General features: G+C 41.1%; 1 protein-coding gene across 1 annotated transcript in view; it reads left to right on the forward strand.

Annotated features, from left to right (window-relative positions):
• Positions 1–13,960, forward strand: part of LOC124795700 — a 673,305-nt gene extending 659,345 nt beyond the window's left edge. The window contains exon 8 of the mRNA XM_047259781.1: positions 12,396–13,960. The gene's annotated coding sequence lies outside the window, so the exon portion shown is untranslated. The remainder of the gene's footprint in view (positions 1–12,395) is intronic.
• Positions 13,961–26,990: the final 13,030 nt, after the last annotated feature.

Consider the following 26,990-nt stretch of genomic DNA (forward strand, 5'->3'; position numbering starts at 1 on the left):
CACAATACCAACAGGCTACCGAGCACATTTGGCTTCTTTTGGACTCCAGAAAGGCTGTCGCATGCTGCTGAAGCCGTTGTAAGCTCGCCACTTCGCACTCTAAGTCATAGTGTTACCGCTCAGGGGTTTGAACGTTGATGAACTTTGGGGTGGAGGGAGGGAGAGTAGGCAGGAACTAATGACCAGATGGAGATCTCAATTCTGGGCGACGTATCCTGGCAATCATCTGGTCTGGCTGTCGGCTACTCTGTCGCAGAATGAACGCTAATTTTCTGTGTGGAGAATCAAATGCTGAAACAGGAGCGAGTCAGAGACAGGATTACTGTCAGTCCCACAGTTTACAGGCAGCCGTAGAATCTGCTATTTAAACCTGAGAGCGGCTGCGCTGTTTCTGAGCGCGTACTCCCTCGGCTCTTCCATGTAACATGTGTGTGTACCTGTGTGTGTGTGTGTGTGTGTGTGTGTGTGTGTGTATTGTGGAGGTGGTGTGCTACGGGAACCTTATGTAAATACAGCGAGCTGTTACCAGTTTCTTGTTTGCAGGCAGACAAGCCTTAAGTTTAACGAGATTACTATGCATGACACTGGCATTTAAATATCGATCCCGCCTCCAGCGTCAGGTCGCCTAACGAGAAAGCGGCGCTAGCGCTGGAACAGGCACTGCATCTGCGAGCGACGCTCAGCCGTCCCTGGAGGCTGACTCGCAGAAGGGGCGCAAGGGATGGGGAGTCCTCGTGTTTCTCGGAGTCCCTGGAGTCTACAGATACAAGAGTTCATAAGGCACCACACTTCAGCCCTCAGCGGAACTACACAACTATACTCTGGAGCCCGTGTGATAGTTCGGCCTTCCACGTTAGTAAAACCTTAACGAAGGGCAGTTCGTTCTGTATTATCGCGGAAGACGAGTGTAACTGATTTGATACGCGCGTTGCGGTGGTAATCATTAAAATAAATATGTTTTCGTAGCAGTGAGGTCTTATCCCGAAAATCAATGCATACTTTCTCGTCCGAATATGCAGATTTTTTGTTGGCACCCAACTACTCAGGAATAAATGATCATTGTGATAAAATAAGAGAAATAAGGGCACGAACGGAGACACGTAAGTGTTCTTTTCCGCGCGTGCTCTTCGAGAGAAGTAATATGACGTTCAAAAATGGAACAAATAGCTCTGGGCACTATGGGACATAACTTATGAGGTCATCAGTCCCCTAGAACTTAGAACTACTTCAACCTAACTAACCTAAGGACAGCACACACATTCATGCCCGAGGCAGAATTCGAACCTGCGACCGTAGCGGTAACGCGGTTCTAGACTGTAGCGCCTAGAACCGCTCGGCCACTCCGACCGGCGATGGAGGTTCGATGAACCCTGTGCCTAGTGCTTAAGTGTGATTTGCAGAGTAGTCATGTGAATGCAGATGGAGATGTTCGGAACTTGCTTCCATTTCTACAACTGATCACTGCCTAGATCTTCATCTACATATACTGGGTGATGCAGCTAACACAGGTCACTCCAATCATAATTACGAGTAATAGCTCGTGGTAGAGGTGAAAGTATGATTACGATAACAGAAGAAAACCTATCATTAAACATGGGATCGGAAACGAAATACTTTCGAATGAGTGATACCGAGCCATATAATCTTCTTTTCTTCCCTTTTTCTTTTTTATGTTCTATTAGTTTTGTCAGTTAATTATTTTTGCTTTTTATGGTGATGTAGCCTTTGTTTTTCTAGACTGAGACTGGGAATATTCTAGCCACATTCGCAAATCTCAGATCCGAAATCTCATTATTGAAGATTGCAGATTATACTTTCCAGAATTTTGCTGATGGCGGCTTATCTGTCGGAATGGCGTAGTGCAACTAACTACGTTGTTTATTGTCTTCATCATTCAAAAAGAGAGACACAAAGGAAATGAATCCTCAGATGAGTTATTACTACTATTACTGTCATTATTATTATTATTATTATTATTATTACTATTATTATTGGTAGCCTACTTAATTCTAGGTGGTATTTATTCACTGATAATAGCTTTATTTAGTTAATCCCTTTTGAGTCATCAGCCTTCTGATTGCTTTCATGCAGCCCTTTACGAATTCATCTCTTATTCAAACCGCTTCATTTTGGAGTAGCACTTGCACCATTCGTCCTCAACAGTATTTTGAATATATCCCAGTTTCTGTCATCCCACACAGTTTCTACCCTCTACAGCTCCATCTACTACCACGGAAGTTAGTCCGTGATGTCTTTACGTATATCCTATCATCCCACCCCTTCTTCTTTTCGGTATTTTCCTTTCTTTGTAGATTCTTCGGAGACCTTCCTCATTCCTTATGAGCCCACCTAATTTCCTACGTCTTTCTACACCACCACATCACAAGTAATTCGAATCTTTTCTTTTACTGTTTTCCACCGTCCATGAATCCCTACCATACAGCGTCGTTCTCGAAACGCTTTATATGGTACCACATCACAAATAATTCAAATCCCTTCTTTTACTGTTTTCCCACAGTCCATATTTCCCTACCACACAATGCCCTTCTCCGAAGGTACATTCTCAGAAATTTCGTTCTTACATTGAGTCCGATCTTTGATACCTGACCAAGAATGTCATCTGTTCCTGTGAGAATCTGCTTAATATGGTCTCCTTCCTTCGTCCGTCATGTGTTGTTATGCTTTTAAGGTATCAGAATCTCGTAACTCCATCTACTTCGTAGTAAAGAATTTGGATTTTAAGTTTCTCCCTATTCTTCCTTCAGCTACTTTTCATTACTTTTCTCTTTCCTCGGTTTACTCTGCCATTTTCGTTGATATGTATGCCTACGTTTCACTCTTCTCTCTTTACAATTTGGTTATTTATTCTGATTTTGGGGTTAGAAAATGCTTCTTTTAGTAACATACAAACCGTCTTGCTTCGCTATTTCTAATGCATTTTCTAAGCACTAATTAGGAAACGTTTAAGGAACTTTCCTATCGTTTTCCTCTGATTTATCCCTTGTGTTGGCAGTTGCTGCAGTTAGCAGATCGTCTGCCTAGGTGTTGCAGCCTGTAGTATTTGTCATTGCGGACACACAAACAGAATCCTACAGGCGGTCTTTGGTGATGTTTTTCACTACTTTCTTCCTGAAGCATTCCAGCCTGTCTGTGCTGTTTTAAAGACACCTGGATCTGTCGTTACACTTCAGTGTTTTGAACACGGCAGGCCGCTACGCGTTATCGAATGCCCATAACGTACTTGTCGTTCGAGTGTTCACAGTGTGCTCTGCGTCATTTTCTGCATCGTCGGTTGTTTTTCCTTTCCTGGAACCGTACTACAGGGGGCTCATGCCATTTACCTGTCTGTGATCCCTCAGGCACAGAGGCTTGTCCCATATTTTGGCTACAGCATTTACTAAACTAACCGGTTGTAAGCTTTCCGTTCCCTCAGGCGTTTGTCTTCCACAACTTTTAGTACAATGGAAGGAAATAAAGCACAATAATTTTATTCCCAAAATGTTAAATAGGTAACAAATCACAAATGAATTTACATTTTTACCCACATTTGGACATCTTCACCAACGTTCTCAACACATTTCTTCCATCATGGTACCATTTTCTATATGCCATGTTTGCAGAAGTTCATTTGAGTGGAGTATATCTATCTGCGGACCGCTGATTTCACCGCCGTGTCTGTCGCAAAGCGTTTGCCGGCCAAGAATTTCTTCACGGGACCAAACACATGCAAGTCCGACGGGGCAAGATCCGGACCGCATAGTGCATGGTGGAGCACCTTCCACATAAACTTGGCGATTTTCTCACGAACAGGAGCAGCAAGACCGTCAGAATGAATGTTGTGTCGCCTTTTACGAAGGGCGCGACGTAACCAAACTTTTAATGTAGGCTGCCGCATTGACAGTGGTCCCATGTCCACCAATAACACATCATGGATATCCCCAAACACTGTCATAAATACTTTGCTAAAACATTGAATCAATGAATTTTCTTCGTGCTGGGAAACAAGCACACTTCCACTCCATAGAAGCCTACTTGGTTTGGAGCGTGTAGTGTAAGCTCACAGCTCACTCTCCAGGGACGGTTGATTCCAGAAAGTCATGCCGTTCTACGGCGTAACACGCTGATGGACCCAAGCTCGTCATTATTCACTGGTCCTTTTGGTTGTCTGTCAGGTTCGTAAGCATCCAGCAAGCACTAACCCTACGAAATTTCAACGTGTCATGAACAATATCGTACACTTCACCCGAAGCGTAGTGAATCACTAAGGTTAACACGTCCCTTTTGGAAGAAAGCAGACCACCTGGAGACTTTTCTACGGTCGATAACATTGTCCCATACACGCTACGCAAGTTCCTCTGAATTTCAATCGGTTTATGCCCTTTGGCACACAAACATCGAATTACACTTCGCTTTTCTTCAATAACTGAAGACAGTTATATGCGCGCCATTTTAGTTTCTAGGTTAGGCTTCTCTCGCTAGAGCTGTACATGAAAACAAAATACCATCTGCGGCTCAAAATTCGAACTACACTCCTGGAAATTGAAATAAGAACACCGTGAATTCATTGTCCCAGGAAGGGGAAACTTTATTGGCACATTCCTGGGGTCAGATACATCACATGATCACACTGACAGAACCACAGGCACATAGACACAGGCAACAGAGCATGCACAATGTCGGCACTAGTACAGTGTATATCCACCTTTCGCAGCAATGCAGGCTGCTATTCTCCCATGGAGACGATCGTAGAGATGCTGGATGTAGTCCTGTGGAACGGCTTGCCATGCCATTTCCACCTGGTGCCTCAGTTGGACCAGCGTTCGTGCTGGACGTGCAGACCGCGTGAGACGACGCTTCATCCAGTCCCAAACATGCTCAATGGGGGACAGATCCGGAGACTTGCTGGCCAGGGTAGTTGACTTACACCTTCTAGAGCACGTTGGGTGGCACGGGATACATGCGGACGTGCATTGTCCTGTTGGAACAGCAAGTTCCCTTGCCGGTCTAGGAATGGTAGAACGATGGGTTCGATGACGGTTTGGATGTACCGTGCACTATTCAGTGTCCCCTCGACGATCACCAGTGGTGTACGGCCAGTGTAGAAGATCGCTCCCCACACCATGATGCCGGGTGTTGGCCCTGTGTGCCTCGGTCGTATGCAGTCCTGATTGTGGCGCTCACCTGCACGGCGCCAAACACGCATACGACCATCATTGGCACCAAGGCAGAAGCGACTCTCATCGCTGAAGACGACACGTCTCCATTCGTCCCTCCATTCACGCCTGTCGCTACACCACTGGAGGCGGGCTGCACGATGTTGGAGCGTGAGCGGAAGACGGCCTAACGGTGTGCGGGACCGTAGCGCAGCTTCATGGAGACGGTTGCGAATGGTCCTCGCCGATACCCCAGGAGCAACAGTGTCGCTAATTTGCTGGGAAGTGGCGGTGCGGTCCCCTACGGCACTGCGTAGGATCCTACGGTCTTGGCGTGCATCCGTGCGTCGCTGCGGTTCGGTCCCAGGTCGACGGGCACGTGCACCTTCCGCCGACCACTGGCGACAACATCGATGTACTGTGGAGACCTCACGCCCCACGTGTTGAGCAATTCGGCGGTACGTCCACCCGGCCTCCCGCATGCCCACTATACGCCCTCGCTCAAAGTCCGTCAACTGCACATACGGTTCACGTCCACGCTGTCGCGGCATGCTACCAGTGTTAAAGACTGCGATGGAGCTCCGTATGCCACGGCAAACTGGCTGACACTGACGGCGGCGGTGCACAAATGCTGCGCAGCTAGCGCCATTCGACGGCCAACACCGCGGTTCCTGGTGTGTCCACTGTGCCGTGCGTGTGATCATTGCCTGTAACAGCCCTCTCGCAGTGTCCGGAGCAAGTATGGTGGGTCTGACACACCGGTGTCAATGTGTTCTTTTTTCCATTTCCAGGAGTGTATTTCGTAGTGAAATTTCACCATTCCAGCTGCAGTACCAGGAGAGAATGAAATTATTATGCATTACTTTCCGATCTTCCCTCGCATAGTGACATCCGAGATTTTCTAGATTCTGGGCATCCGTCTTAGCAAGACACATTCGTTTAACAACACTGTTGAATAAGGAACAATGTGGTCTACTAACTGATGCAACATTTCCGCCGTAGTTCTACCTATGGAATCACAGTTTTATTATTCACATATTGCTCTACTAATTCCGAGCGAAGACACTCATCGTACTCTGTGTCTTCCATCGTATCGGCAACAGTGTTCTCAGTAGGTACTGCATTGATGTTTGTCGTCATCATGCCATCGGATTGTCTCAGTGTCGGTAATACTGTGGGTGATCGAACCTCCTTTGTTGCAAGTTTTTATGGAAAACTACGAACATGTGCTGCCATTTGGTCGTTGACATGAGCCTACCCTTCTTCTAATCTTGTTTTGTTCTTTCTATTGTAGTTCGATTGCTCGACAGAAACACAGTCTTCTTTGCTTTTCTATTATTTCTGAAAGATTTTTGGTTTGTCTTCTCGACGGTCGTGCTGTGCGTCTTAAAGACTGTAGGACGGAACAAATGGTTCAAATGGCTCTGAGCACCATGGGACTTTACATCTGAGGTCATCAGTCCCCTAGAACTTAGAACTACTTAAATCTAACTAACCTAAGGACATCACACACGCATCCATGCCCGAGACAGAATTAGAACGTGCGACCATAGCAGCATCGCGGTTTCGGACTGAAGCGCCTAGAACCGCTCGGCCACAGGGGCAGGCTAGGGAGGGACAATACGGAGTTTCTAACACTTTTATCTTTCCAACATTTGTAACTCTCTAACACTTTTAACTTTCGAACACTTTTAACTTTCGAACACTTTTAACTTTCGAACACTTTTAACTTTCGAACACTTTTAACTTTCGAACACTTTTAACTTTCGAACACTTTTAACTTTCGAACACTTTTAACTTTCGAACACTTTTAACTTTCGAACACTTTTAACTTTCGAACACTTTTAACTTTCGAACACTTTTAACTTTCGAACACTATTCTCGGTAGTAAACTGCGCCCAAAGCCAAACGTTCGCAATGGGCAGGCTGTGATGTCAGAATCAACCGAGGAACAAGATAGTCCTTCAGATATACGACGAGAAGAAGGAAGGCTCAAGACGCCCCGGACGACCAAGAACCAGATGGCAAGATGAGGTGACAGACAGCAGAGTGCTGTGTATAACTGAATGGAAGAAGGCGTCGCAATACAGGGACATGGTGAGGGTGGCGTGGGATCGTCACGTTTCGAAGAAGCCAATGGAGTGAGTGCACTGATGTTGGTATCGTCTTGTCTTGCGCCCTCTGCAACCCTCGCTCGTATTCGTTGGCTTGAACGTATGCTAAACTCTCTTTAAAAGTTCACAATTTAATTTGCGTAGCCGCGCGAGATTAGCTGAGCGTAAGGTATTATCTGCATCTGTAACTGTGAAATAAATCAGATTATGGTCGCTTGTTGTAAGTTCGTCTCAGACCATCCAGCTTGCAGTTTGCATGTATGAATGTATGTATGTATGTATGTATGTGTGTGCGTGTGTGTGTGTGTGTGTGTGTGTGTGTGTGTGTGTGTGTGCGTTGCTGCACTGCAGAATTTTGGAAAGTAGGCGTGTTGAGTCTACTACTCATGAGATGAAGCCCAAGTTGTTGTTCTGCGCCCTGAGGGCAGATCGTTTTTGATCGATTACTCCTCTATGCAGGAATATCGATTTAGCATTTTCGTCAATAACGAAAATGTGTATGTCGAAAAGAACCAGTATTGCTGCTCTTTTCTAAGGTTCCAGCATGTCGTTGTATCCTCTGAGTGTACTGAAAATATTGATGGGTCATGTAAGTTTTTCATATGGCTATCATTATTTCTATTACCACCGCTTTTTCTTATCTCTGCCACCCTTATATTTTTATCCAGCACACAATTCCGGTCATTGGATGATGACCTGTACCCCTCTGGCACCTGGGGCCATGTGGTATTTATGGCATATGGCTCCTATACATATGGTATGTGTAGGTCCATCTTTTCTAACCCTTTTTCCCAGTTTTAACATCATCATGAAACTGCACATCACGTTTATCTGTCCGATTTCAGTCATTTGTCTGTGTTCCATTACCATTAACATGAGAATAGATTGCATCTGAATGTTACGAGAATCTAGTGAGCAAATATTGATGGGGCTATTCTAATATGTTATTATGAACAATTCGGTCTTGTGTCATCGTATGTGTACAGATTATTGATATCGAATGTCTCCAAGCTACTGTTAAAGACGTCGTGAAGTAGGGTCTGCAGGTCCTAATCAGGTGTCATATTGCTCTGGTTAACAAGTGTCTACGCTCCATTTTAGCAAGTCTCATTGCGTTTTCACACATTTCGAAAACAGGCAGTGAATCGTGTCTTTCTCGCGTGGTGAGATATTTCAAGAATAGCTTCTCAATAAGTGGCATTAGAAAACATTACGAAGAATATATGTAACTTTACATAATTCAATAATCGCGTCGAGACTGCAAGACCAAATGACAATGGCGTAAATTTCTCTTTTGAGAGACAGCGATCGATGCAAACCAGTTGATCTGCCTTTTGTTGAAGAGTTGACGGGAGAAAACGAATAGAGTTCGGTCGTTTCATGATCGAACAATCCGCCTCCAACTCCTTGAATTTCACACCTTTAAATAATTAAACACAATAAAAATTACTTCCATGACAAGGAATGCGATTAACACGATTGTGTGTAATAAATGGCGTGATTAATCGCCTGCAGGCACAGTGACCAAAACTTACGTCTGATATATGAGAGTACACCCATATGAAAGGTACAGATGTAATTATATGGTAATTGAGGAGAAATCCCTTCATTTGTTAGCAGCAATATCAAATAGGTGTTCAACATAATTGCAGAATCTTCACCTTGAATAATATGCTTTCTGTGATAGCAGGAGAAAGGGATCTCTAATTTTCTAGCAAAATTCTTTACAGGAACTACCCACAGGATAGATTACAACTACACTTAAAAAAATAAATAAATAAAAAGTGAAATAACGCTCCAGCAGCGGGTCCGACCAGAAAACTTCTTCCATTTCTCATGTCACGTCCATCACTCTTTCTATTCTCTGAGTAGTTCCTCTTGTCATTTTTAGGTTCTCCTATAACCTGAGATTTTCATAATCTTCCTCTACTACTTCCTGCGTGCTATCTCGCTCCATTATTGCGTGTTGTCACATCCTGCATTCGTTGCATTTTCAACTTGTTCTGAATTTGAGAGCTTGTTCCTCTTTACGTCTTCCTTGTCCATAGATAGACAAGCTGTTCGTTTCTTGTTTTCCTTCCTTCTTACCCACTTCTGGAAACCCCATTCCTTCTCCACATTATAATTAGCGTTTTTATTCTCATTATCGCGCTTGACTGTACCGTCAGGCACGTTTTTCGTTCTGTGTGGCTGTCTCTTCTCGCTATACATTTCACACTGGACCAGAATCTTCTGAGTCTTCCTGCATCCCGCGTTCTTGCGAAGATGATAGGTAATTTTAGGTAGTCCTGTACAGCGGCTGAGAGGTATCGAATTCAGATATTCTTTCGTATAACTGTGTCTTGCCTTTTGGATTTACTTCCAGCACGTTATGTATTGTCAGTTTTGCTAGTTTATGGTCCCTGATCCAGCCACGCTCTCACGGGCTGTATAACTTTATGAAATAATTTCAAGAGGCTGCAAGAATAAAGTACGCTTGAAAATACCGGCAGCTGTGGGATAAATGCAGCTACCTTTTTAGCAGATACATTGACTAGCAGGAAATTCCCATGTCACTATGAAGCAGCTCGAAGTTGCGACAGTTACAATCCGAAGTATTGTTCTGTGAATAAAACATCCTAGCGTATTTCAAGCTTGATTCATTTCGCTGTCACAGTACTTTCACGGGAACGACTTTCAAAAACTGTTACAGTTCATCGAATGGCGTCTACGAAAAGTGTTAGGTAAAAGATTTTGCTTATGGAGGAAATATCGTTTACAATCGTGAGGAAGTCAAACTTCGCCAGGTTGTACCGATTAGCTGAAAACCATCCTGGATTAAAGAAGCCGGTAAACAACGACCCTGGTCTGTTAACGTGTGGAGCGGACTTTTCTAAAACTGTACCCACATTATTGTTGCCCGTTTCTATTGACGACACAGCAGAGCACAAATGTGTACAGTTACAAGTAGATACGTTGCTGTAGTTGTTGGAAATATGCCCCTCTGCATAAGGCAAGGTGCCAACATGACTGACGTCCCACTCATTCCGCATAGATAATTACAAACAGCCGGCCGCAGAGGCCGATCGGTTCTGGGCGCTCTAGTCTGGAACCGCGCGACCGCTACCGTCGCAGGTTCGAATCCTGCCCCGGGCATGGATGTATCTGATGTCCTTAGGTTCTAAGTTCTAGGGGCTGATGACCTCTGATGTTAAGTCCCATAGTTCTCAGAGCCATTTGAACCATTTAAATACAAAACATTTTAACACAACATTTGGAGATCGTTGTACCTGTCGAAATGGCCTTCAAGTTTATACGAATCACTCCACAATCTCCCTCGGAAATTAGTTTCCTGACATCAGAAGTAGATTATCATAGTCTACGAAAGCTTTCTTTAGTAAAGGACCTGACCTGATATCACGTACCGCGTCTGCAGACGTATTTGGAAAACACTTACACCTATTATTACTTGGGCTTGATAACAGAATGTTTGTGATTATTTCTCGAAGTGCATCTCGTTTTTGTGATATAACTTTTCAACACGTGAGGCTATCACAATTTGTCCTTCTTCATATCTTCGTAAATAAATTAATTTCCTAATTATATGCGGACATTATAGACCAGAAAGTTTCCACGTACAAAGTATGATCAAAAACTAACGGGAGTTTAAGTTTTTCTTAAAGAATCTTCATTCATCAACATCAATTCTGTCCTCTTCTGACTAATGCCCCTTCAGAAGCCGGCCGCGGTGGCCATGCGCTTCTAGGCGCTTCAGTCCGGAACCGCGGGACTGCTACGGTCGCAGGTTCGAATCCTGCCTCGGGCATGGATGTGTATGATGTCCTTAGGTTAGTTATGTTTAAGTAGTTCTAATTTCTACGGGACTGATGACCTAAGATGCTAAGTCCCATAGTGCTCCGAGCCATTTGAACCATTTTTGAACCCCCTCAGATATAATAAAAGTGCGCCAGCGCTTTTTCCAATCTTGAAAGCACTTCTGGAACTGAATATTCCTTATGGTGTTCAGCTCCTTTAGTGATTCTATTTTTCTCTCATCGTATTGGTAAAACGACGACCTTTTATGGTTCTCTTCAGCTTCGGGAATAGAAAGAAGTAACAGGAGCTATGTCTGGCGAAAACGGTGGCTGCGGCGACATAACAGTTTTGTTTTTATTTTACTAAGAAACACGAACAAGCGTTAAGGTGTAAGCACTATTTGATGCCATTTTCACGAGTGGTTTCGCCAGAATTCTGGTCGTTTTCCTCGTATTCTTCATGCATACGGCACATAACTTCCAGGTAGTTTTTCTTATTGACGGTACGGTCGTATTGTCCAATTTTAATCGAAGAAAACACTGAGAAGAACCTTCCCATGCGATCGAACTTTTTTCGGTATTGTCTCTTCAGGCAGTTCCCATTGGGATGAGGGGCCTTTGGTTTCGACGTCATACCGATATTCCCATGTTTTGGCACCCGTTATAACCTTCTTTGGAAATTCTGGACCATTGTCTCCATCAATTTCCTAGTGATGTATACATGACCTCATTTCTGGTCGAAATTCAACGATTTCGCAACAAACTTTGTTGTTACAAGTATCATGCCCAAAACATCCGGAAACTGCTTGGCGATCCAGAACCTATATCGTCATCATATGCAACCTTTCTGATAGAGTCTCTTTACTTCTTACTTATTATCGTCAGTAATTGATGTGCTAGGGCGCCCAGAGCGAAAAGTCGTCTTCAACGCCCTCTCGACGCTCTTTGAACCGCTTACATGACTCGTAAACTCTTGTCTTACTCATAGTAGGTTCATCAAAAGCCACAGTCAACATTTTTAAGCAAAATTTAATGCAAAGTCTTTGATCTATCGCTTTAGAAAGTAATAATCCACCGAGCACTGGAAAACACATATAACCGTTTCTACTGTCAAAAATAAACCAAACACGAAAAACAGCTGAAAATTAGAACACGTCAGGAACATGTTTACTAAAATGATAAAAAATAGTTGAAAATCACATGTATACAGCCCGCGAAATTAAAATATTTCCTTTACATTTTGTTCACACTTCTTATTTCACTTCAAAAATAAAAAATTCACTTACTCTCCTCACGTCAGTGGTGGTTACTCACAGCCTCCCATCTTGTTGCAGTTGCAGAACGCGGCCCGATAAGTGGCAGAAACGCCGTCTGGACCTTCGAGACAAGCGGTCGCCATCTCGCAACGTGCCACGGCCCGAAGACCCCGGCACCGGCGAGAAACTGCAGCTACTGGGGGCTTGCTTTTGTCTGGTAGCGGCAGCGGTGCGCTGTTTCCCAAGGGCTCTCGGCGTGGCATGCAGACTTGCAGGCAAAAGCCTTCGAGAACGGCGCAAAAAAATGTACTCGAAACTTGATGAACAGGGTAACAGCCTTTAAAGACTGGTGGCCAAAAGAAAGGAAAAGAAGGGTGTACGGACAGATGAGCTATTTTACTTCGCCGTAACAAACTTCGTTCCATATATCGTGTTTCTGAATTAAATGTTCTCTCACATTTAATGGAAAATACATTGTATATAAATATATTCTGTTATTGGTGTGCTACGGTACGAAATGTTCAAATACTAAATGTTCACTAACCTTCATTACAAAGTAATTGATTTTTACCTAATTAATGTTTCAGCTATAATGAGTGTTGCAATTATATTAAGAGATATTTCTATATGTGAAACAGCAGTGCATATACGAGCCGACTACCTTGTTCCAAAGGTACTTCGTTCAGATAACCATCTCAAAGGAAACAACGGCTCTGTGGGATCACATCTGTTATTGGAAAACTTGTTCATCATTTCTCTGGCGTGATTTACTAACTACAGTTCGAGAACACAAGTAATTAACATCCAGTACAATTTAGTCCTATTGAAAATCTTACAATAGCCAAAATTATGTATCATATATTATTCGTTTCTACTCATGTGGAATTTCTTCGACATATTTTACGAACTGCATTTCGACAGCACAGGTGATACACTTTCAGAACTACTCAGTATCACTGACATTCTTACAAGATCCCAAAGCCAGTACAGTACGATAGTTTTTTCTTCCTTTTCCACTCATGTGACTGTTTATAATTTACTACAAACGAACACAGTGCGCTGTTTGGATCCACGGTTTGTAACTAAATTTACATGTCCCATTAAGGCAGCACTTTGTCCAGCATATTCTTTCCTCAATGAATTGAAGAATTACTTTCAGATGTGCTGTTTATTTAGAAAGAGTTTCTGAAGTATCCATTTGTGATTACACGCCACTTAAAAACTCAACAATCAGCTTGTAATGATCCTGGCCCTTTTTCCGTTTTTCCTTTCACGTCCAGTTCACTAGGTGCACATTGTTACTCTGGATTGCGTAACTACATTCAGAAACTCTGTTGCCATGTCAAACTATTAATGAAGATAGCGGAATATGATGATGACCAAATCATCAGGCAAACACGTGGCTCACAGACTGTTGCTTGTTGTTAACATGTGTTTTCCCGAAACGTGTTTCCAAAGACTAACACAGTGAAAGACACGATTGTTCTCTATGTGTTAAATGTTTCTTATACTGTGCATTGTTGAGTTCTCCAGCTGGCCTCTTTAAGCTTAAATACTGACTTATGTACATAACTGTATAAAGGATGAACGTGTTACATTGTTGCTGATTTGTTCATAAGAAAACAAATATTGGTTGTGTTACGTTGACGGTAAAATGATTAAATATTATTGCAGAAATTATTCTTCTATCTGTGATTCTTATGCTCAATTTACTCCCTACACTGTATGAAAGAATTTGATGTTTTTTCTGTGACTCACAAAGTAACTGCATTTGACATCTTAAAGATAGTTCCATTGTATGTAAATGTCTCTTGAATATTTTGTTTTAAGGAAATTCTCGTAGTAACAGAATTTTTATGCACATATGATTTTGGTTTTCAGCAGCTTTACACTCCTTGTAGCGTAATTATTTATGCAACAAGCGAACTCCAGTTTCCTGTCTTGACATACACATTTTTCACAGATGAACTACATATGTTGATAAAGGCTGTTACCAAACAAACAACAGGGTATGTAAAAGGTACGTAAATCACAGCCCCAGTGAATGAGAAGAACGATATTTGAAAGGTCCATCAAGATGAATGTAGTAAAGCCAGCAGATGTGCTATGTGCTATAACTTCGAATGCATACCGTAATCTGTATCGTCACAACCAAATTCTCTGCCGTCTCAGTTGCGTGATATATCTCAATAATATGATGAGAGTTAATTTACAGAATGTTGACTTACTTGGTGTTTAAATAAGACTGTGTACTGACCATTTCCAGGAAAACTTACATGCAGGTAATAAAATTAGCTTTCATAAATGAATGTTAAACTGTTGAATCAACTACCTATTTACAGCGTACAGAGCACTAGAACTTGCAAGTTTAGACAGTCACGCCTTCATCTTGAGAGTAACCGTACCAGAGATTCTTATATTTTGCACTGTAAATACATGGTTAAATTGACATTTTAACTTTGATTTTTACAATGACAACCTCATATCCATTGTGGATGAAATCATTGCTTTAATAACTCATGTAGGTATTAAAACTTTTTCAAGAAATAATCTACAATTACAAAGAAAGAACCATCGTCGCTTATTTGCCCTTTAATCTTTGGATTGTCTACAAGTAGGGGCTAACGCACGACTTCATCCTTCATCATGACGCCCCCACCTGTTTCCTTAGCCATGGCCCCATCCCCTACTCCTCCTCTCCTCTCCACCCATCCTCAGCCAATCGCAACCAAATGTTTCGTTGCCATTAAAATGAAACACCCAATCAGAGCTGCTATCTTGGCATGTTCAAAAGCATCCGAACGATGTAAATTTTAAGTCATGTTCTAAGATACCGTATCCTAATAATATGACATATTTATTAGAAATACGTCGCAATACCTATAATGTCTTTATCATTTATGAAAAATAAGTAATCCCTACCTGAATTGCGTAGAATGGTTCGATGTTGAAAACTATCCAAACGACCTGGATTATTTATCGCAAATACGAAAAACATCTGACAATACAAGTGTAACTTACAGTATGTACACGTCAAAATATACATAACCTTCATCAGCAACACGCAGAGTGTATGTCATGTTATTTCATTGTCAACAATACGTAAAGTTAGTAAAAATACTGATGTAATTGCACTGTTTCAATGTCTATATCATTTATAAGCTTTATGTCGCAGTGTTATATCCACATACAAAACACGTGAAGATAATGACATTACTAGTGTCATGTCAAGGACCTCTACATCAGTACATGTAAACACGAAAGTACCAACTCATCAGTAAATTTCATCTCTCACTCTCTGACACGCACACACACACACACACACACACACACACACACACACACATATATATATATATATATATATATATATATATATATATATATATATATATATTGTTGTCTTCAGTCCAGAGACTGGTTTGATGCAGCTATCCATGCTACTCTATCCTGTGCAAGCTTCTTCATCTCCCAGTACCTATTGCAACCTACATCCTTCTGAATCTGTTTAGTGTATTCATCTCTTGGTCTCCCTCTACGATTTTTACCCTCCACGCTGCCCTACGGTACTAAATTGGTGGTCCCTTGATGCCTCAGAATATGCCCTACCAATCGATCCCTTCTTCTAGTCAAGTTGTGCCACAAATTTCTCTTCTCTCCAATTCTATTTAATACCTCCTCATTAGTTATGTGATCTACCCATCTAATCTTCACCATTCTTCTATAGCACCACATTTCGAAAGCTTCTACTCTCATCTTGTCTAAACTATTTATCGTCCACGTTTCACTTCCATACATGGTTACACTCCATACAAATACTTTCAGAAACGACTTCCTGCCACTTAAATCAATATTCGATGTTAACAAATTTCTCTTCTTCAGAAACGCCTCTCTTGCCATTGCCAGTTACATTTTATATCCTCTCTACTTCGACTGTGATAAGTTATTTTGTTCCCCAAATAGCAAAACTCATTTACTACTTTAAGCCTCTAATTTCCTAATATAGTTCCTGCAGCATCACCTGACTTTAGCAAGCTTTAAAATGAAAAAGGTAAGCAAATTGTAGTGCAAGTGTTATATTTACAGAAACAGCCGATTAATATGAATTTTTCCTAATGTTCGAAAGCATCTGATTGTGCTGGTCCACAGCGGACTTTCACAAAAACCAAAGTAAGCAGTTTTTATAGATTTAGATGTGCTGAACACGATTATCGCTATTAAAATGATCTCCTAGTACAGGGATGCAAATCAGTTGAAACTCTATATTACTACTGTTATCACTAGGATATGTATTTAAATTGAACTTCTCTGGCTTATTCGCGTCGTTTCTTTTTCTTCCTCTTGTGGGTGATGCCTGGAACATCTCTCTGTAGCATCCTGCAGAAATCAGCCACATAGCAGGAGTCCACTGTCCTGTTTGCCGCTGCTGCTTGACAGAATGTCCTGCTGGAACCACTCGTCTTGTTTATCACTAAATGCCCCACAGTTTTCTGGGAACACATCGAGGTGGGAGTAAAGGGAGAACATCTTCAGGGTCATCTTGTGGCCAGTGACTTTATCAGCATAAATGAGTTCGATCACAAGATCCCTGTAATTTTCGGCTCTCCTGCCTACCAAGATCAATTCTGTCAAGTTACGAAAACAGTGCCACGTATGAAGCCCATCAGGGCTAAGAGTGGACTCAAGGTGTGTGTCCCTCACCAGCTGGCGTATCTCTGTGCCAATGAATACCGCCTTTGTGATCTCCTGTGTGCTGAGCCACGGACATTTCTTACACAAACACTGAAACCTGAAATGCTGTTTGCTTTGTACAGCGTTAACAAATGCTTCCATGAGTTCCAACTTCATGTCCAATGATAAGAGGACAACTTAGTTCGGATTCAGTAGAGTTTCATTGGCAATATTTTTTAACCCAGACACTAGGGGTGCAAAGTCTTTCTCCTGTGTGACTGTGCCGCTCACACAGGCAGCAGCAATACTTAGTGTAACCCCCCTGCAAACCCGATAGCACCGCAATAACTTTGAAGTCTCCACATACTAACCGTCATGCTTATTGTAATAAACACAATTTGCAATGGATTTTGACATGATATAACTTTCCTTACCTATGGCAGCAATGTGGCAGGGATACATGGCCTTTCATTGTTATTATGTAACAGTACTGCCTTCAGGCTTGTTTCTGAGCTGTATATAAAAACTCTCCAATCGTCTGGTTTACACGTTTAATCGTAATGTTCAGGTCCTCCAACAAATCTTCAGTGTCACTTAAGAATTTATTGTGTGATGTTCCCAAAGCACAGATACACCTACTATGTCAGCTAGGATATTCCACTGCTGCATTTATGAGACCAACAGTTCGGCTATAAGCTTTGGAAGATCTAATTCCCTAATCAGATCACTGAGTTAACACTGTGTGATTTTCTGTGTTTATGTAGATGACAATGTTGGTGTAAATGGAGAAACAATATCACTGGCAGATGATTGCACTTTTTCGAATTTGTGTTCCGGTTCAGCATTATGGTTATCATAGCTTGGTGGTGGTACACACTGGGGAACGGGAACTGGTATTCCTTCGCTAGGAGACACAGGGCAGATGACAGATGGGATGTCAGGGTTTTGAATATACTTCTTCCTCTTCAAATTGACTCCTTTCCTCAAGGGTGCACCGTACGAAAACAGCGGTCTGATACATGATTTGTGGGTTGGCGCCAACTAGCAAACTTCAAGGAGACGTTTTTATCATGCATCTAACCATTCATTGTAGACGATCATGAGGTGCAACACATATGTGGAGCCCATGATTTATCTTCGTCTCTATCTCTGCACTTGAAATACAAGGTATATACTTGTTTCAGTGCTGTAGTCAATGGTCGCCTTCTTGAACCACAAATAACATCTGCACAAATGCAACAAAACTAATCAGGTTTGTTATTACAAGTCCGGTACATGTACTTGTGAAACTGTGAACTCACACACTTTCACCATTGTTCAATTTCAACACTTAACTTCACAAACATTCTCTGCCAGTCGTCACGATACTCGTTCCAATCACAAGTGAACTAACACAGCACAAGAGTATGCAGCCGTGACAAATGATAATTAAAATCACGTCTAGTTTCTACATCCGACAATGATCTCGTTACTGGATCGTGCCCATATGAGTCTTGGTGTAAGGTACTGTTGTCCAGTTGCATTGGAAGCACGCTCTCACACAGTTACAGCAGAGGAACCCTATTCGCCCCTATAACGTCCCGTAAGCATTATTGCGAAACATAGACACCTTATTTACTTGTAACCCTGAACTAGGAGACAATTTTAATCCTGACATTCATATTTAGAGCATCTATTTCAAAAAAGCACAGCTACTTTCGTTTCTATAGAAAATAGGAAGTGCAAATTTGCGGACCAGTGTTATTTATAAAAATACATAAATGGTGCAATTTACTGGTTAAGCTGCGCTTGACGTCGAGCATAGAACGACTGTAGTATCACACTTAGGTCGTGGCACTGTGGAACACTGAAATTAATTATTTTGACACCTTAACTATCTCTGTGATGGTTCTACAAAACATGATTCTTCTCAGCTGCCCGTAATGTTAATTGCACGTCAAAATTATCTCTGAAAGATAGATGGCGACAAAACTTGCAGTGTTAAGTTCAAGTGTCTCTGTTGAAACATCCCCTTAAAAAAATTTATGAATGGCTGCGCTGATAAACCTCTTACATTATTTGCTTTTCAAACAGCTGAGCAAAACTGAACGTACTCAGACATTACTCTCTTTACTTATTCTGATCAACACTAAACTGACACACAGTATTTTTTAGCGCAACGCAATCTGACTTTCAAAAATCCCTACAAAATAATGGCACTGACTAATAATAACCTACACCTTTCATGAATCACTTGCCTCACAAAAGTCTTCATCACTCGAACTTTTGCTATACAGTGAGCGCCAATAGTGCCAGCTAAATAAAAGATTCTAATTACTGAAGGCACTAACTACTGATGGGCATAGCTAGCAAATGAAAGATTTTGATAGGGAATAAACAATGTATTTACCTTAATAGTGTTCAAAAGTCATAATATATATATATATATATATATATAATACTGTCTCTGATGGACACAAATCCAGATCATCCGCTCTCAAAACTCCGCCATCTCTCTCCCCACATCCACCACTGCTGGCAGCTCACCTCCAACTGCTCAACGCTACGCGCTGTTAGCATCCAACTGCCCAACACTACAATGGCGAACAGTCCAACAATGCAAACCAGCCACAGACTCACACAGCACAGCCAGTGATTTTCATATAGAGCGCTATATGGCGTTACCAACATAAAAACCTAAACAGCCTACTTACACTGTGTTATTATAATGACCCATTTGACACCTAAAACGTGACTGTAGACCCTCAAGTTAAGTTTCGCAGTGCTATTTCCACATCTAAATCATTTGTATAATTCTTATATAACACAACAAATCACATGTGGGCATAGTAGATTGATAGGCAAGTAGCCAATATTTCTCCCAAGACCTAAGTGAGATTAAGCACAAGAACGAACATGTTCAAGCAACATTTTGGGGAAGGAAGATATAACATCAATAAAATATGAGTTATTAATTCGGTGATGTACAAGATTATTTTTATCATGTTTGATCAGAAACGTAGCTATGGTTATGTTTATTCACTGGAATTATATTTTATGAGACTTTACCACATAGGTCCCCAAGGAATTTTGGCTCAAGTACCAGGTACCAATCTTTTCTGCTGTAGCTTAACTCCTTTTCATTTATTGAAGTTTTATAAATTCACCAACTCCAAATGTGTTTTTCATATGTGATACAGTGCTACTCACTCCGATAAGTTTAGGTGTAGAAGTGTAGAGTGAAAGACTTAGAAAAAAGCATTTTAACGTTTACACATTTATTAATTTAAACGATGGAAAAGGCGAAGCTGGTAACATTAATAAATAAAGATTTTAATGGGAAATGTGAGACTGATGCTTTTTATTAGTGATGAGTCCTGCAGACCTGGAGCCACACCGTATGCAGGAGGCCACGCGCTGAGTGCAGGAGGATGGTCCAGTTTATACCCAGAGGCATCAGTGACATAGCGATATCTGCAGTAACACTTATTTTTCAGGTTAAGTTTACTGAGCTGTTAAGTGCCTCAGGGTATGGGATAGCGGTAGCGTGTAAGCCCTTACACCGAAAAAGTGCTGACGCCTCATCAGCTAATTGTAACATCACACCCACTGGTCACTGAATCGTGCTCATGTCCTGCGCTTGTAGCAGCGTAGTGATGGGAAAGCTAGTCCCTAACAGACATTCTCTGGTACAGTGCAGCTCATACATCAGCACTCTCGTAGAGATCCTGTCGTGCACTCACGTAGGGAGGCCGACTGTGTGGTCCAGAATGTAAGTTATCGTGAAGACTAGGCGGTGGTCAACCACCATGGATCGACCGAGACATCCCATGCCTGGTCGGTGCGGAGATGCTATGTCCGAAAGTCCAGACCCCGCGCATTCACGTAGTTGATCCGCCTCAATAAGGAATGAATAGACCACCTTCAGTGCGGATGTACATTTACGTCCGACAATCTGCGGGAATCTAAAATTAGATAGCACTGAAGACATATACAGGAACTGTGTATAGGTAGAGTTAGGTGGGAAGTGAACTGGCCAGAGGTAGTGCACCCATCTGCGATAAACACTGTGTCCAGATAGTGCACTGCTTAACACAACTGTCTAGTAAGTAGGAGAGCCCAGGTTTGAGTCCTCGTCCGGTACATATTTTCACTCTTCGCCAGTGATTCCAGATAAAATCCCGATGCAGCTGATATTTTCAGTTCTTCCCTTTCCTTTCCTTTCCTTTCCTTTCCTTTCCTTTCCTTTCCTATCCTTTCCTTTCTCCCTCCTTCACGTTCAGTTTATATAATAGGTTCGATTTCGCGTTGGAACTGCTCTCAATGGCTTCGTTGGCCAACACAATGCAGAGGGGATTAAATGGGCTACCGTCTCATCTGAGAGTATAGCTAGGAGGCGGAAGTTCGGTCTGGATATCTCACAATTTATGCTTCTCACCAAAATACCACTATTACTAAACTCGAACTTTCCCATGTCCTGAGGTTTTTCATTCCCATAGTAACTCATGATCACAATTTTTAATCAAGGCATCTACCTGGCAAGCAGGAGATCCAGATTCGAATCTCGATCTGGCCCAAATTTTCGACTTTCGCCATTCATTTAAATCAGTCCCCATTAGAAGCTTATGCCATTAATACCTTTGCGATTAGACAACATCATTAACTTGCTCTTGGTCTAACGTGTGTTTCCCTGCAGATTATGTTTTATCTACAAGAATGAGGATGAGATTTCTTGAACACTCTGGTATAAAAAATATAAAAATTAAGGCTTTTGCAAGTGATTTCCTTAATACCTACAATCTGAAGCTGAAGACAATAGGTCTGAACCCAAAACCTCTTGATGACACACACACGGAGGACAGCAGCAATACTAATGACTTACATTGTACTAGTAGTTGTCTCGTATTTATTGTTATTTTCTTCTAGAGGCGGCATTCGCCATCCTTGTTCCAACAAGAAAAATTACTTGCGGAAACTATAACTTCGCGATCTCGAAGTATGTCATACATCACTGACTCCACGGAAACAAATATATATGCTTTTCCTAGAAGAGTTGAAGCTAGCAAAAAGTGTAGTCAACGAGTTTCGTTTTGCTGCTGCGTTCCCAAAAGAACTGATACATGAATCATGAGTCGTTAAACAACCTGAGCCACCCAGTACTTTGCAAAGAGGTTCACAGTAACATCAAGCACTTACACGTTAATCATCAGTGAGATAATTACCCTACATCCGTAGTATGATTGTTGGCTATGGTAAATAACAGAGCCTTATTAAAGCACCCAACAAATCACTTGAAATCTTTTGGAGACAGCGTCAATTTATGCAAAAATGAGATGCTATCAATGATTTTGAACATGTCGAAAAATGGAGTTTCTATTGAACGTGGCAGGCTACATTACTGAAGCAGCACAAAGATTATTAGATGCTCATGCATCTAGCATCTGAGCTATGCGTCCAGTAGATGTGTAGTTTAAAAGACTCTATGTGTTCGTGTTGATCAGTCTTTCGTGAATGCTGTAAATTTTTCCTCGACATCACTTCACTGAGTCTGTAAATACGAGTCGTATCGTTTTGAAATTAAAACAATACCTTATGCATTTGCTCCTTACGATGTATTTAGCATTAGCCGCAAGACGGGTCTATTTTCCATTTCTCAGAGCAAATTATCCTGCAAATGATAGCTTTGAAGACTGAAAAATACAAAGTACGTAAGTACCAACAACGTCACCAATACTCAAAAACTACATAATACACAGCTTCTGGCACTTTCCCTCAAAATCTATGTAAGAGAATTTGTTAAATCCACAGCACTGGATCCGCAATGCGTCTACTTGCAGCACCAACAGTGAATGATTTTATTTTCTTACGTTACTCATATTTCTGCAGTTGAACTTACCACGGAAAAGAATATGCAAAATTCTCTCTGGATGGAGTTTCCCGACCTGTCTTACTGCGATGGTTTTGATGCAACAGCACTAAATACAGACACCATGCGTGTGTTCTGACTCTCGCAGGCATTAGATGGAAGAAAGCGTTCTCATTGGTATCTTGAGCTGTAGAAATACAGGCAAAGTCGCTGCCTGCTAATACTTTGTCAGACGCTTCGAGTGAACGGTTGCAGCCCAGAGAGATTTATACTGACCACTCAGAATGAACAACAATCTCTCTCACAGTTTGGTGCTGCACGGTGGATGAAGAAAATTATTCATTGCTTGAAAACCTTCATGTTCCGTGTTATACCATCTCAAACATGTGAGAAAATTTGAGATATTTGTTTTTCTCTCAATTTTGAAGCAAGCTGATGCATTTTTGCAGCAAGTCGATAAGATTTCCCTTATTAAAGCGCAGTGCTTTCAATTTTCAGCTATCTTGATGACACACACATTCAGGGTCTCACGTGGCATGAGGAGGGCTCACGTTCGTTCATGGCGTCATACCAAAAGTACTCTCATTGGATCATTAAGCCATAATTCCTAGACATGGATCGAGGGCTAAGGGGTTTTCGGAATGCCAAAGGCCTAACGTCTAACATATAATGCCTAATGTCTACTGCGTATCACATAATACCAAACACCTAACCCCTAGGAGTGGTGTGAATTGAGACTTCTGCTCACAGTTCTGATTCAGCATTACGTTTGCCAACACATCTCAGTTCTGCTGAGCAAAGGTTTGACGTAAAAGTCGGGTGTTCAAATCTCAATGAAATATCCGTAGAAAACTGGCACTGCTGCTAAAAAGGAAAGATGAAGGTGAATCTGTATTGTAAAAAGTATTTAACCCTATTTCTCGTCCGCTACAGACATTGGAGCAGCAGTTCTGAAAGGAGAAGACAGACCAAGTCGAAGTTGGAGAAAAAAATATGTTTACGAAAGCAGAAGGGGGAGATGTTGGAGGAAGAGGACGAGGAGGATGAGGAGAAAAAGGAGGAGGTGGTGGAGAAGTAGGGTGGCGGTGATTTGGTGGTACTGGTGGTGGTGGTGGTGCTGATTATTATTATTATTATTATTTCTCTCCTTTCTCAGACGTTATGTCTGGTTAAAAATGGCAAGTGACGCGGACCTTGAACAAGAGTGCTTCCTTTTAACTGTATGGTATATGTTATATTGCATTTAGGAACTTTCGGGTAGTTGAACATGTATCAATAATTACATATTTCTGGAGTTGTATATATACGTTTGGATGTAGCTGTATTGCGTTGATGTACTGGTGGATATTGTGTGGTATTACTCCTGTAGTTGATAGTATAATTGGTATAATGTCAACTTTATCCTGATGCCACATGTCCTTGACTTCCTCAGCCAGTTGGATGTGTTTTCCAATTTTTTTCTCCTGTTTTCTTCTGTATATTTGTTGTATTGGGTATGGATATTTCGATTAGTTGTGTTAATTTCTTCTTTTTATTGGTGAGTATGATGTGAGGTTTGTTATGTGGTGTTGTTTTATCTGTTAGAATGGTTCTGTTCCAGCATAATTTGTATTCATTATTCCCCAGTATTTTTTGTGGTGCATACTTGTATGTGGGAACGTGTTGTTCTATTAGTTTATGTGGTATGGCAAGTCCTTTATGTATTATTTTTGCTACATTGTTATGTCTTCTGGTGTATTCTGTATTTGCTAGTATTGTACATCCGCTTGTGATGTGATCTACTGTTTCTATTTGTTGTTTGCAAAGTCTGCATTTATCTGTTTTGGTATTCGGATCTTTAATAATATGCTTGCTGTAATATCTGGTGTTTATTGCTTGATCCTGTATTGAAATCATGAATCCATCCGCCTCACTGTATATATTGCCTTTTCTCAGCCATGTGTTGAATGCATCTTGATCGATGTGTGGCTGTGTTAGATGATACAGGTGGTTGCCCTGTAATGTTTTATTTTTCCAATTTACTTTCTTCGTATCTGTTGATGTTATGTGATCTAAAGAGTTGTAGAAGTGGTTATGAAATTTCAATGGTGTAGCCAATGTGTTTATATGAGTGATTGCTTTGTGTATTTTGCTAGTTTCTGCTCGTTCTACAAAGAATTTTCTTAAATTCTCTACCTGTCCATGATGTAGGTTTTTTATGTCGATAAATCCCCTTTCTCCTTCCTTTCTGCGTAATTTGAATCTTTCTGTTGCTGAATGTATGTGATGTATTCTGTATGTGTGGCATTGTGATCGTGTAAGTGTATTGAGTGCTTCTAGGTCTGTGTTACTCCATTTCACTACTCCAAATGAGTAGCTCAATATTGGTATAGCATAAGTATTTGTAGCTTTTGTCTTGATTCTTGCTGTCAATTCTGTTTTCAGTATTTTTGTTAGTTTTTGTCCTTATTTTTCTTTTAGTTCTTCTTTTATATTTGTGTTATCTATTCCTATTTTTTGTCTGTATCCTAGGTATTTATAGGCATCTGTTTTTTCCATCGCTTCTATGCAGTCACTGTGGTTACCCAATATGTAATCTTCTTGTTTAGTGTGTTTTCCCTTGACTATGCTATTTTTCTTACATTTGTCTGTTCCAAAAGCCATATTTATATCATTGGTGAATACTTCTGTTACCTTAAGTGATGGGTAGAGTTGTTGATTTGTTGCTGCCAGAAGTTTTAGATCACCCATGTATAGCAAATGTGTGATTTTGTGTTGGTACATTCCAGTAATATTTATATCCATAATCTGTATTATTCAGCATGTTGCATAGTGGGTTCAGAGCAAGGCAGAACCAGAAAGGACTTAATGAGTCTCCTTGGTATATTCCACGCTTAATCTGTATTGGCTGTGATGTGATATTATTTGAATTTGTTTGGATATTAAGTGTAGTTTTCCAATTTTTCATTACGATGTCGAACTGTATCAATTTATGATCTGCTTTTTATACTTCCAATATTTGTATTAACCATGAGTGGGGTACACCATCAAAAGCTTTTTGGTAATCAACTTACACGTAGTGTAGCGACCTTTGTTTAGTTTGAGCTTGATATGTCACCTCAGCATCTATTATCAGTTGCTCTTTATATCCTCGTGCTCCTTTGCAGCAACATTTTTGTTCTTCATTTATAATTTTGTTCTGTGTTGTATGTGTCATTAATTTCTGTGTAATGACTGAAGTTAATATTTTTTATATTGTTGGTAGGCATGTTATGGGACGATATTTTTCTGGGTTTGCTGTGTCTGCTTAATCTCTAGGTTTCAGATAAGTTATTCCTTGTGTAAGAGTATCAGGGACTGTGTATGGGTCTGCAATGTGACTGTTAAATAATTTAGTTGGATGTGAATGTGTTGAGGCGAACTTCTTAAGCCAGAAATTTGCTATTTTATCTTTTCCAGGGGCTTTCCAACTGTCCATAGAATTAATTGCTCGGGTGACTTCATGTTGCAAAACTATCACTTCAGGCATTTGTGGTATCATCTTGTATGTGTATGTTTCTGCTTGTATCCACAGTGCATGTCTGTTAGGTTGTACTGGGTTTGACCATATGTTGCTCCAGAAGTGTTCCATGTCTGTTATGTTTGGTGGATTGTGTATTTTAGTGTGTGTGTTATATATTGTCTGGTAAAATTTATTTTGGTTTGTGTTGAATGTTTGGTTTTGTTTCCTTCTATTTTTAAGTTTTTGGTGTCTTCTAAGTCGTTTGGCCAATTCTTGTAATTTCTGCTTCTTTTCCTCTAATTGCTCTATCGCTTCTTGTTGTGAGATTTTACCTAACCTTCTTCGTTTTTTGTCTGATATTTCACTTCTTATAAATTGTGTTAGCTGTCCGATGTCTTTTCTCAGATTTTCTATTCTGATCTGTAGCCTGTGTTGCCATGCTGGTTTTGTGGGTTTCATCTGTGTGTTGGTTGGCTCTGAACTCTGCCTAGTGTGTGTATTTAGTGTAGTGAGTGCTCCTATATAAACCAGTAGTTGTACCTCTTCCATAGTTGTATTTTCATTTATTTTGTTGTGTATGATTGTGTTGATAGTTGTTATTGTTATTTCGACTTGTGGGTTATTTGGTAGTCTATGCAAGAATGGTCCAATGTCTGTAGTTGTGTCTTTGTATTCT

Source organism: Schistocerca piceifrons, chromosome 4 (assembly GCF_021461385.2).
Source record: "Schistocerca piceifrons isolate TAMUIC-IGC-003096 chromosome 4, iqSchPice1.1, whole genome shotgun sequence".
Lineage (NCBI taxonomy): Eukaryota > Metazoa > Arthropoda > Insecta > Orthoptera > Acrididae > Schistocerca > Schistocerca piceifrons.